Source organism: Syngnathus floridae, chromosome 16 (assembly GCF_059516105.1).
Source record: "Syngnathus floridae isolate MCC-2025c chromosome 16, RoL_Sflo_1.0, whole genome shotgun sequence".
Classification (NCBI taxonomy): Eukaryota; Metazoa; Chordata; class Actinopteri; order Syngnathiformes; family Syngnathidae; genus Syngnathus; species Syngnathus floridae.
The window spans coordinates 8162439-8176323 of NC_142428.1; the positions used below are offsets into that span (position 1 = coordinate 8162439).

At 39.5% G+C, this 13885-nt stretch overlaps 1 long non-coding RNA gene across 2 annotated transcripts in view; it reads right to left on the bottom strand.

The window, feature by feature from the left end:
• LOC148385492 (uncharacterized) overlaps positions 1-13885 on the bottom strand; it is a 38323-nt gene that overhangs the window by 1037 nt on the left and 23401 nt on the right. For both annotated transcript variants that reach the window (XR_015853089.1, XR_015853090.1), the window contains one exon: positions 442-597. This is a non-coding gene — a long non-coding RNA (uncharacterized LOC148385492). The remainder of the gene's footprint in view (positions 1-441; positions 598-13885) is intronic.

Below are 13885 nucleotides of genomic sequence, written 5' to 3' on the forward strand. Positions count from 1 at the left end.
TGCATATGTACCTGTACGTATACATGCACGTATGCGTGTACCTGTACGTATACATGTACCTGTACGTACGTATATGTAGTATATATAATGGAACCTATAACATCTATATTCTGACTGTCTGCTGTATGCACAATTGCTCCATTTCAACCATGTTGCATTTATTTATTTATTTATTTATTATTTATTCATTGCTCTTATTATTCATTGTATGTGCCTTCTTGTTTTTACTTTTTGTATTGTTTACTTGAATGTTTTGTTGTCCGTGGACCTATATACTATATATATATATATATATATATATATATATATATATATATATATCTTTGTGTGTCTTGACATGTGAAGAAATTGACAATAAAGCAGACTGACTTTGATCTATAATGTATGCTGTGCTGGCACTTTACAGTGAAGGTCACAAAAGTTCATAAAGGAGTCACCTACCGTCTCTGGTTTCGAACCATTATGTTGCTTTGACGCTGTGCATGTCTGCTGTGTTTGTAGAGATAGTCTGTCAGACGTGATTTGTGCATACATGCACGGTCCCAATGAAGAAACAAGTACTCCACCCCATGTCGAGGCTGCTGACACATCAAACACCTGAAGGAAACACACCCAGTCTGTCTTTGAGTTCCACGGAAAATCCTCTAACTGACATACTGAACACAACGTTTGCTATAACAACACAACTAAGTGCCAGGGAACCAAGCTGTGACCTGCATACCCAAAAACTTTAAATCTCTTTGAGTTGTATATTGTTGTATGACATACCTTAAGTGGGAATGAATAGTTGCTCTATACGATGTAAGACAAGTGTTAGTGTGGATTTTCAGCTAATTGTAGTCCTTGAAATGACATGACATTTGGCCTTGGTGCACGTGGATTCAATGGAGGAACATTCTTCAAACATTCAGAGATTGTTCTGCACTACTATCACATAAAGTGTTAAAAGGAACCCCAACTTAATAGCTGAAATTTTATTTGAATATATATTTATCGCAATGCATTCTGGGTAGTGACTTTCATGGGTCAGGCTTCCTCTGAGATTCAGCCCACTGATGGAATGTTCTTTTTCTGAATGCTAGCTTCAGACATCTGAAGGCCACATGAGGAAATTTGGTCCACTGCTGCCATAGATGTTTTCCATCAGTGTTTTTTTGGTACCTGGAAATATGCCTGTGTACCTGGAACCATGTCCAGTCTTGCACAGCCCAGGAGACACTTTTGATTCACTGCATAATGTCCAGTCTCACTTGAAACATTGCGCTCTTCAGAAGATCTATGTTGGTAATTCATACAGGCCTGTAGGCCACTGTTTGGGCTCAGTAGTAAAATGACAGTGGTTGACGATCAAGTTGAAAGTTAGCAAAAAGTTTTACTTTTTTTAATTAAAAAATCTCTGTTGCAGGACAATCATGCAAAAACAGTTATGCTATAGTTGCGCTATCCTTAAAAAAAATAATAATTTGGCTTTCCCCAACATGATTTAGTACAACACCTTTCCATGTAGGCGATTTCAACCTTTACATGAAACTTGAGCCAGTTTTTTACGCAAAGCACAAATGTGTGTAACTGTCAAGAAGATGGAACTTCATAACAACATGCACAGAAGATGCCAAACCCCTTCACCTGTTTTCATTTTCTTAACAGCTATGTATCATTGTTTAAGTATCCTCCTTTTATCTGATAAACCATGTAGGGTACCATCGAAAAAGCTCTGAAACATATTAGAGATAAATGGAGTCAAGACACCGAACCCCTTAAACTGCTGAGACAAGGAACAACCGTTAGTGTTCTGACCTAAATAGATTTTACAGCCTCTGTTGCCGCTCTGGGGGAGCCTCCATATGCAGAAAACATCAAGCAGAGTTGAGCATTGGCAGACATGATCTTCCTTTTTTTACAGTCTGGAATGAAATAAAGCCGAGTTCAGCTCAATGCCATTCAGTCTGTAGCCAGCAGAACAGGTATGAGATGATGGAGGTGGTGTCCAACTTTACATAACACCGTCAGTAAATATGCCCAGAGGTGGTTGATTCAGGTGAGATGCGTATTTTTGTTTGGTCCATACATGTTCATTCCTAGCTGGCCAATGGGCGTAATATAATAAGTGTTCCTACTAGAGTACAAAGATGGTTGACATTATATCATATTGAAGAAAAGGATCAGCATCAGTGCCATTTTTTTTTCTAAACCTGTGAGGATCATTTGCACAATCCAATGGAACTTGGAGTTGAAGTACAGATCACAACGGACTACAGTCAGTATAAGAACAGGACAGAAGTTATAGATTTTTTTTTTCCGATGCACCACACGCATATTGCGTAATATGCACTGATTAAATTACATGATTTACCTGTATTAAATTTATTAAAAAGTGAATCACTGGCATCAATCAGTATACCGTCCGAATATATGTCAATTTCACATTTAGAGTGTTACATAATTCCCGAATGCATCGCTATGGAATTCACATCTCAGGAAAACTCCAGAATATAAGACTTGCTGGAATCTGCAGAATTCAATGGGGTCACACCTCCTCGGTGGTTGTGGATTTAGTCTGAGGGAGAGAGAACCTGAAAGTGCGCAACAATGGCACATAACTAATTGACTGAAGAGCAAGAGAACAAATACAATAAATAATAAATATTGTATTGCTGCTTCAAATGTAATCACCTTCTATAATTATAACATGGCAGTTTGATGATATTCCTCTCTTTCCTAACAGGTAATTAGTAACTATATCAGACTGCCTTTTTAAAGTAACCCACCCAACTGTGACTGAGGTTGATCTGTATCAGAAACCACCATTTCCTTGTCTCAGGACCACTTCCCGAAGACGCCATGGAGACGGACACCAGATGAAGTCATGGAAAGTATGGGCCCCAAAGCTTGTAATTGCTTAATTGGATCACCTCACTCCCTCAAATATTTCTTCTAGTCCTTCTTCCCCTATCTTGATCCATACGTTGAGCCAGCGGGCTATGCATGTGTGGCTGCACGTGTATCCAAGCGACAGTTGGACCCAGCTTGACCGACTGTGATTTGCGGTTCTCTTTTTTTTTTTTTCCAGCTTCCGACCTCAAAGCTCACATGCGCGCGAGCCGGCCGTGGCGGATTTTAAAGAGGATGGAGAGTCGGGGGCTGCAGTTGAGTGTTCCATCTTTGTCAGACCGCCAGCTTGTCCACCCATTAACAAGCGGTAAACATGAATTGGTGGATTAATGACATCAAGTAAAGATATTTTTCCAACCTCAGTGGTAGTGGCTAGACATAAAACACACGAACATTTGATATTATGATTATAGTGGTCAAAATGATATGTGATTAAAATATATTTTGCACAAATAAAAGTCCAGACAATATGCGAGTGCACTTTTTCTTCTCTTATTGGTCGGAAGAATTTAAAGTTTCTTTACAGATGAGTGAACAAAGCACAAATATCCACCAAATGCAGCATAATCCTGATTGCTGACTATTGACATCTACTTTAATCAGAAAGGCAAAATTCAGTGTTACATTCTAAAACTCTATGTAATATGTTTGAAATTTTATTACAGCGTATTGCTGAACTGTTTTATCTCTGCTACTGCCAAGAATCTAAATTTAATTAAGCAAATAAACTCCACATATCATCACCAATGTGATTATTTTATGCTACCAAAACCATATGTGTAAGTTGTTTAAGATTTGAATCACCCTCGATTTGCTTTTACAGACTCACAGAGCGAACTTTATATACCTTGCACAATAGAAAAAAAAGATATTTACAGCTCATGCTTGGTTTTATTGTGGAAAACCTGTTCATCCGTTGGGTGGCTCAACTCAGCTCTGAAGCGCTATATAGTCAACAGAGCAACGGACCTCCAGGACTGAAATGGGGGTCGCCCCAGAACAGAACGTGATCGCCTACTATAGAAGGATTTTTTTTCAAGGGGGAGGTCTCATGTTGCGTAACAGTTCAAACGCAAATAAAAAACCCAACAACTCTGCTGCATGTGCTACTGATGTGCTTTTATGACACCATAAAATTAATATCGATCTGCTGTGACTATGCTGGATCCATCTTGAATTGTCCCATAAGAATATTAGAAGATCTTGGCTTGCAGATACAAAAGCCACACACTCCTACATCCGCTGAGTTGAGCTACCGAACAGATGCAGATGCACCGGATTTCCTTTTTGCCCTAAATCTCTGCTATCCTTGTCAGCATGTTGGAGATTTATTTGTTACTTAATTGCAATTCCTGATGCAAACTTAAGCATGTATGGCTTCATTTCATGGTAAAATATAGTGAAGATGGGATTTCCCTTTTCTTTTTGGCGCAGTACTGAGTACAGAAATTTGGAAACATATTTTACAAAATGTGCTTTTAAATTAATGGAGGGATAGGAATGTGAGAGGTTTATTCATTTAAGTGCTAATGTTGGCTTCAACAGAAAGAGCAGATTTTAAGGCCTCGTTTTGCCGATTGTAAATACATTTTTTTTTTGGGGGGGGGACACATTAAAGCTCAGACAATATTATTCTTGGTATAAATGTGTCAAAATCCACTGCCAAACCTCAAGTGTTTGAGGTCAGAGCTATTTTCATCTATTCTACAAAATAAGGGAACCAAAGTGGTTTGAATCCACCGAGATGAAATCAGAAAAATCAATACAATTGTGTGGTTTCGGGCCAGCTTGGAGAACCATAACAAACCAGAAACAACTTTGCAACAGAAGAAAAACAGGATGCGACGTGGGCTTAAAAATATCTACTGGATGGAAACTTTGGAGGGTGGACTAATAAATAAACTGAACCATTTTACTTGTTTGTGTAATCCCCAGCACGTACTGCTTGCATTGACATCATATACTGCGAGTGGTCCCCAAAAAAATATTGAACTGAAATTTAGGGGATTTTGCACAATATGTCAGTCAGCGCTGATCATCTTTGAACTTCAGGCAGATCTTTTACAGATTATGGGGCTCTCCAGTCCCCGACCTGGCAATATTGGAACAGAACCACAAGCCTGTCACTCTGACATCTGTGGTCCTGAAGTCCTTTGAATGGGCTCATGTTAGACCACCTAAAGTAAGAACATCATCAAGCCCCTGAGTAAAAAGGTCAGTAGATGATACTTGCATCATTAGCGTAGCTTGTTTGGTGCTACCGCCCGAATGGTATCTTTCGTCTATGAGGTAACTTCTTTTTCTGATCCATGTAGGCCTGCTTGAATGATGGGGTGTGGAGGAGTTTGACTCCTCAAACACCTTTGGGATGAACTGGAACAGATAAGCACTACATGTAGTCAGTGACACGTGGTTTTATGGATAAACAGATTGCACAATAACTGACGCAATGGAGTCCTTTTTATTCTCTTTTTTTTTTTATTTCAAAATCTGCCATCACCTTGTTAAGTCACACCCAGTTAATTTAGTTCCGTGCATGAAAATTCCACGATACTTGACCTTACTGAAACCATTCTCCCCGTGAAATCATACTTACTTAAAAAAAAAAAAAAAAAAAAGCAGACTGGGCTTGTTAGTGGATCTAATTTGCTTTGAGTTATAGCTCCTGCTTATCGCCAAATGTGGTCAAACGACGCTAATGTGATAATGAGATTAACAGCCAGTCATTCTGCTGTTTTCTTGACAAAAAGTAGCAGGAAAAGAAGTTATGACATCATTCTAACTCAACGCCGTCTCCCTAATTAACAATCTTTGCTTCTGATAAAATGAGTCTGCCTATGACATCATTGTAAAACAACACCAAGTTTACAATGCCCTGGAAATGGAGGGTAAATGTGCCGATGCAACAATTGCGCAAATGAAAGTTAGGACTTTAAATGATGTCATGCAACTATTTCCTTCTCCATGCACGTGTGAAAACTTTGTGTTGACAGAAGTAAATCGTGCATCTTTGACTTTCTTCCAGTTCTACGGCATGCCGCTCCCGTCTTGAATTTCCACAGCCTACTGGGATTCATGATTAGTTTCCAAGCCCTGCATGCAAATTCAGCTCTCGAGCCTCCATTTTCCACTCATTAAATAGAGGCCCCGAAAGCCTGGTCCAGAACGACAAATCTCTTCGCTCATCATATTTCTCCTCTAAAAACAATACATCAGACTGTCGACTCAGCACTTCCTGGCTTCTCTTACGTTTATGGTGGGAGTGTGTCTCCATGGCTGCTGAGCGGTTTTATTGACACTTACTGAGAAGATATGCATGCTGTGAGTGCTCAAGTATGCCCAAGAACACGCTGACATAGATTAGAATTTGTGAGAGAAATTAGCCTTTAGGAAAACCTTTTCCTCCAACTTCAGCTCGTCTAGGTCTTCTGTCTGGCAATAAAAACTGAGTCATTCTCCTGGACGTTTTGCGAATAGAACATTAGTGTGAAACACGTGTAGTCGTACGCATGTGTAAAAATCATCACCGTACAGCAGGAAATAGTGTTGCCTCTAATCAGGATTTAAAAAGTATGACCTCATTTGGTTTTGGTCAGTCGACTAAATCATTCTCAAGAGCCTCATAAAATCTCTTCTTGTAGGTTATTGGTGATGGCTAATGTTGGCTGATACACGTTTGTCTATCATGAAATGACCTACTTGGAATGGAATTAGGTCAGTCCAATACTGATATCTGGAGAATTTTTTAATTTTTCTGGTATGGGGTTGAAGCAGATGAAATCTGGTAGTAGATCAAGCAGCCCATTATCTTAATCACACCATCCGTCCGTGATCTGAAAAATCACTTGGTCTTCTACTTAGGTCAGACATGATGACATCATCATCAGTTCATTTCGAAAATATGTCCGCTCACCATCGGTGTGGGGGATTACCACTAAACTGTGACCCTTGACTATGAGTACTCGCCTCCTTGCAGAGACTACTGAGGCTTCTGAGGCCTTCTCTCAAAGGCAGGATGTCAATAAATTCACCAAGATGTTTGGTCAAGCCAGACAGAAGAATTGCTCGGAGGCATTTTTATGGAGGCACACAGATGTTGAGTGCAAGAAATGTTTTCCATTTTATTTTAAAAGCCTATTTTTGTCTTTTACACATAGGCTCAATGTGTTTTTAGATATAAAGCATAACCTGACAGGTATTTTCAGAGTATGGTGGAAAGTTCTTCAGTCATTTATATTCTTAATAACCCATATAGGGTCAAAATACGATCCAGACAAAAGGGCAGTACCTCCATCTGACCGTGTCCCATATGTGGCTTCACACTAATGCCGAGAAGCAGGGCAGAGTGCCAGAGCAAGCCATGCACAACTTGACAGGTCTTTTATTTGTTATTCTTTGCTTCCTTAAACCTTTAAAAAGGTCAGGCGTTGAGGTGAGTGCTTGAGGAGAGAGCTGATGGCAGATTATTAAGTCAACATGGCAGACGTATCAGCTGAGCGCACAGAAATCGAGACATGACAGATACTTCGGGGGGAGCTGAAGAGGCTTAGGATCTGATAATGGGATCCAGAGAGGTGAGGGATGACGTCATGGAGAAAATGGGGGGGGAGATGGCCAGTCAGTGTGTGGATTGATATATGGAGCAATAAAAATCATTCATCAGTTCTGAGAAGTGTTTTCTTTAGTCATTCCTTGTTGCCCCGAATATTGCGCCACCTCAGTTTATAGGCGAAAAAGTTAATTGAAATTGCACTTTTGAAAAATATAGCAGATGTGAATTTCAGACATTGATAACCTTTGTCACTAAAGTTGCTTAGCAAACCAGTAGGTGTCACTGTCCAACTGTACCATTGGCAAATAGAAACAGATGCTTCTTATCAGATTCAATATGCAGACTAAAAATGAGTCAGAAACGCTACTTTAGATGCTTTAACTCTGTAGTCATTTATTCCGTACAATGCCATGTAATTTCTGGAAATGCTTGTAAACACTTGAGTGTGATTTGAGTCTTCCCACCATTGAGGTAGTTATGTCATCGAGTCTCATAAATTGGACTAGAACACTTGAGTTTAATGCATGCAGTAAAAAATGAAGTAGTTAAGACTCATTTTCATACTGTTAGTTTGCCCCGCATCTCTTAAACATTATGGTCACACTAAATTTTTGTAGGTTTACATAGACACATGCAATATGTGAACGTTAACTATGGGTGTTAATTTCACAACAGTTCGTTTCGAATGAAAATGTCTAGGATTGCAACACAAAGGGTTTTATTTTTGTGAATGGCGTAAATCCTGTGAGGCATAAGTCGAAAGCTGATTTACAAACTTATGTGAATAAAGTAGCAATGCAACGTATTCGCCAACGCTGTCACGAGAAGTGAAGCCACAAGCGGCCATCTTAAGTTGCGCCTAGCTAAACTCACCTAGCTTGAATACATTGATTTCTCTGCCGTGTTTTTACGTTATTTCCTGTCGCTACCATTAAAATTCCACACTGTGTGATGTGTGGCTGCACTAGTAGGCCTGGAAGAAATGCTACATGCGCAATACATTGATAGAAATGTTCTCTTATAAGCTATATCGCAAAGTGCAAGTCAACGATTGCTCAGCATCAAGTCGTCAGAAGTTCGAACCATCAATAACAAAAACAAATATGACTACCATATTTCCCACACTATAAGGCGTACCGGATTATAAGGTGCACCTTCAATGAATGGCCCATTTTAACACCTTGTCCATATACAAGGCACACCGGATTATAAGGCGCACCTTCAATGAATGGCCCATTTTTAAATTTTGTCCATATATAAGATATATACATTTGGCCGACAGGCCGGACTTTGGACACCCCTGCTGTAGTGACTCAATATTGGTCCTTATATAATGCGCACCTGATTATAAGGCGCACTCTTGGCTTTTGAGAAAATTGGAGGTTTTTAGGTGCGCCTTATAGTGCGGAAAATACGGTACTTATTGTGGCTTTTCACACACTGGTCATATGTGCACATTATTTTACAATATTGAGACAACAAATGATGACTTTCGGACAATACTAAAATCACTAAAACATTTCGGACCACCTTAAAGGCGAAAAGGCTCTGATTTATGTATGTGTTTAAAATTCCTTATTCTCATGTCTCCAGGGGCTAAAAGGCAGAAATGTATGACTCTCCCATCTTTATCTTTATAGACTCAAACCACAGGCCACATGAAGGTCACATCTGCTGCGTTTGGGTATCGCAGTATATATTCATAGCATGCTTTAGTCACCATTACATACTGTATGCTTTTGAACATACACACAACCACAGAGTCGTTAAATGTTAATTATTAGGGACAGCTTAAAAGCAAAAGTACTTTCCCCCCTCGCTAAAAAAACACTCCAACTATCAGCTTTGGGATGCTTCGTACTGTAAGGTGCAATCGTGCTACATCAGATTCTGCACATACCTACAAGTGCATCGTTCTCAACGTCTGGATAAAACCCATAAATGCGGGGCGATCAGTTTAAAGACCTCTGATAGCTCTTAATTAGCAGGTCTTTTGAGGAGCTGCATGCCAGAGGCCTGACCAACACATCAACAAGCTTCAGAGCACACACGTTTGAACATGAATGGCAGCAGATGAGTTAGATAATGATTGAACACAACCCAAGTTACTTCACAATCTTGCCATGTGTTTCAAATCTGTTCTCTGTTCTAGAAGACTAAAAAAAGAGTTGAACGGGTTTGATTAAGCTCTCGAAAACGCACGCTAAAAAGCAATTGAAATATAATTAAGCAATGACATAATTTTCCCAGAAGTCTGATGTGGGAAAAAGTCACACTTTGACTATTAGTAAGTTTTCAATTGAAATTGAACAATAGTATTTATACAACACTATTTAAGCATTCAGTTTAATATTGCATTTATCAAACTCTTTAATGACAGCCTAAAGTACAGCCCAATCTCACATAGTTTATGTTTACAGCTTTCTATATGGGAGAAACATCAATGCATTCAAATATCTGCACAAAAAATGCATCTGTGGTCTTCTGAATGTCAGTTGTGGCAAAGCAGAAGGATATATTTCCAAATATATATTTATTTGATGGGTAGGGCTAGAGGAATATTTGCACAATGGATGGTGGACTGTTTTTGTCGGCCAAGCAGTCATAAATGTTGCAGATGACGATGGAGGGTGGTGGACCAGATGTCTCTCCGATGTAAAATAAAATACTTTTGCTGTTTCAATGGGTGGCTTATATATATTGCATTGTAGTTTATTTTACCGCAGTTGTGATATTAGAATTGTAAAGTTAATATATGTGGGCCTTGTGCACCTCACAGTTCCGAGTTTGGAATTCTGTGACAAACCTACAATAGCAATTGCAGCCAATAATTATTTTAGTGTTGCCGTTACTTTGTTCTGCATTCAAGCAGAAGGTCCTCCAGTTTGCTGTTGGGACAAACAAAATACAAAGCAACAATGCAATTACACTTGCCATTAATCTACGTAGTTAATTATTATAAAAGATGATTCTAATCAACCCCATGTTTGGAGCTGATCAAATATCCTGATTCAACCTTTTTAGAAGAGCAAAGAGCCTTTTATCTATGGGGACATGGCAACAAGCAAGCACAGATGCCCTGCAAAAAACTAAGAGCTAATAATAAATCTCCTGACTTGTAAATAAACGTCGAGGGGGTAAAAGTAAGTAATTCCATCCTGATGCCTTCTGCAAGAGGACGACAGATGTGAAGAGCACGCAAACCAATCGTTTGATTAGTGACTACGAGGGATCATTGTCAAATTGATCATCTTTGTTGACAAAAAGTCTTCAAAATGGAATTTCTGGACATTTGACTTCATTCCTTCAAGTTTGAGGCCCAACTGAACATTTAGTGGCTCTTGTTGAAAATGATGAGCATGTCAATGCAAAACCAGAAGAGACAGCAAATTGAAACTATTGAGTTGCAGTCATGAAATGGCCACAGCTTCCACCACAAGATCTTTATGGAACAACTCCTTTTGTGGAAAGTTGTGTGACCTCTTATGGATGGCTACATAAATCACTGCCTGCTTTAATTGCTCTTTTGGGACAACAATCTATCCCACAAAAAAATAAGAAAATAAAGCTTATATAATATGTACATTTCACCACAATTATTAAATTTTTGCTACCACATTTTATCTGAAGAACAGTCAACAGATTTAATTTTCACCACAAATGGGGAAAGAAAACAATGGCACCATGAGGAACATCATGCCAGACCTCCAACCTGTCATGCGATCAATGCATCAGTGTTCTATGCTGGCAGACAATGCAACATTGCTGTCAGCAAATGCGGGATGGGATAACTAGGAGATGGAAAACATGGTTCCACTTTAGTCACGTTGGTGGGCTATGATATCACCCCCTTCCCATGCACTTCCTTTGGTAGCGCAGACCTCAAGAGGTTTAATTCAACCAACGTGACTTGCACAGCATGCGATCCATGCGCTGCTAAAATGACATGTGCGCTCTTGTTACTGAGAAGGAAAAAAGACTTTGCTCCTCAATCTCCCTACTTTGCACATCTGTCTGTCAGTCTGCAGTCACCAGTGGTGAGAATCCATGTCTTTGTTTGCGCGTAGCAAAACAACCAACTGGCAAACAAAGAAAACAAATGGACTCAAGCTGTGTGAGTGTGGCGCAATGATAAGAACAATTTATGCATTTGCAAATAATGGCACAATGGCTTTATTTCTTACACACCTGCTCATGACAATATTAGATGTCTATACTGTATATGCAATTTCAAGCCAACAAACATGAATACCCTAAAATGTTTTTGTTGTTGTTGATTTGTTAGTTATTTTCCTTTTGTATGAATCTGTTTGCCCATTCACTGAATTAGAGCAATTCTACTGTTGCTGCTAGATGTTTGTTTGAACTCTTCTTTGACACTTGACACTTTTTCTCCCCCCTGTCTGTGTTCACCCACTGCGTCACCCCTTTGACCTTCCGGTCCCACTGTTTAAATTATATTCTGCCAAGGGCAGAGTTGCGTGCTACTTCCTTGCTTCCTGGGAAAGTATCATTTATTTAATTCTACCAAAATTATACATTCCAAAGCCATATCCTAATCAATGAATGAGATTCAAGATATGTTTTATTAGTTTTATAAATGTGGGCAGAAATGTTTGGTTACAACAGACTTTGGCAAGGAAAACTTGAAAAATTACCCAACCGTGAATTCATTTATCTTGCAGAAGAGGGAGACATTATGTTTCAGGGTCTCCCACAGGCCAGAGGGTCCCTGGAATCCTTGGATGGCAGAGGTCAGCCAGAAAGGCTCACCTGGCTGGCTGGTTTATGTTGATAAATGTTGAAAATAACCATTGCAGGCAGAATTTAGAGCGCTGCCTCAGCAGGAGGGTCCACCTGGAACATTACAGCATCTCCATGGCTGACTACATTTGGTACAACCTCAACTTGATGGCCATGCAGGGACCAGGGAGGAGGCTACTGGGTGGTAACTCTTGCCTTAAGGTTTCGTGGAACTCAGTATACTGTTTGCTGAAAGTCAACACCCAAAGTAACTAACGGGTTAAAATAATACCCAAGAATATGAATATGACGTTTTCTGCAGCTGGATGCTTTTTGGGTCACATGAATCCCAGACGGTCGTCCCATTGGAACATGATTAAAGTTAGTGATGATCATATTGCCCCCGTAATGCCAAGAATCATAATAAAAACTCTCACGAGAACTACCAAAATTGGTGTAAACAATCCTTGGGATTTTTACGTCATTTATTTATTCTAAGATCAACTGCTTAGATGTTGGTATGATTTATTCAAGACCCGTACCCAAGCCACATGCATGGGAAAGGGCATCATTTAAAACTCGAGTCAAGCTCTAGGAGGTAATTGGGATTGTAGAATTGATACTACGGTGCATTTCAGATGGGTGTTTATTGTCACGCTATCACAAGGGAGAAAAACAAACATGAACTTTGGATATTATGGACCCGATGCAGACAAGCTGCACAGTGTCTATTCTGCTAGTCATTTTGCCTTCACCATCTTATGTGAACTTTTTCTGGCTAATCATGGGTGACCCTGCCAGGTTTATAAAACGTAGCTCTTGTGCTCACTGGAACACACAAACCTCTCCAACACGAGGTGGTGGCGGCTCAAGGAGGGGTAATGACATCATTGTGTTAATTCAACGTTCACCCAGTTGTTCCCAATAAAATAGGAAGTCATTAAGTACTCTATATGAAGCATATCAGTTACTCTTTTACATTGTAAGTCAGTAAGCGGCTGGCTCGGCTACAACTAAAAGCAAGGATCAGTGGGTCCAATAGTAGAAGAACAGGAACAAGTGAGCTACGTAAGAGGTTTCGAAAACTTGGACCCATCCAGAAATTTGGAGCGGTTTTCTTCATTCTGTTACATAACCAGTGGAAGTATTCCTAACCATACTGGGCCTATGGTTTGATTACACTGCCATTCGCAGTTATTTATGACAGTTTATATTGGACTCATATTATTGATATGATGCCAGACTTGTGTGGCTAAGGAAAGTAGTGACCTTGTCATAGGGGGGAAATATTTTTTTGTTCTTCAGAAAGAATCTGGGCTCCCATGGCTACTTTTTAACCTTAGCTCAGTCTGGAGGATAGATTCCGAGGACAGTACAACTGTGTATGCCTAGTAACTAGTTTGGTAAGTAGTGTACGTATTATAGTTGAAGGCACAGTGAGAGAAAAAATCCCAAATTTGTTCTCCTTTAGGGTTAAATCTGAATACATACTGCTAAATTTAGAAAATGTTTCCTGTCAGGATAAAGATAAGGGAACCAAACAAGGAAGTGTTCACTCCTGTCTCTCATTTCCCCTCTTTTTTGTAGATTCACTTATCGGCTGTTACATAAACTCAGTGTAATTTAGCAAATTCTGTACTGTCTCATTACAGTGATAAAATCACAATACAGCCATGAGGAGGCACTTAATAATGTTGA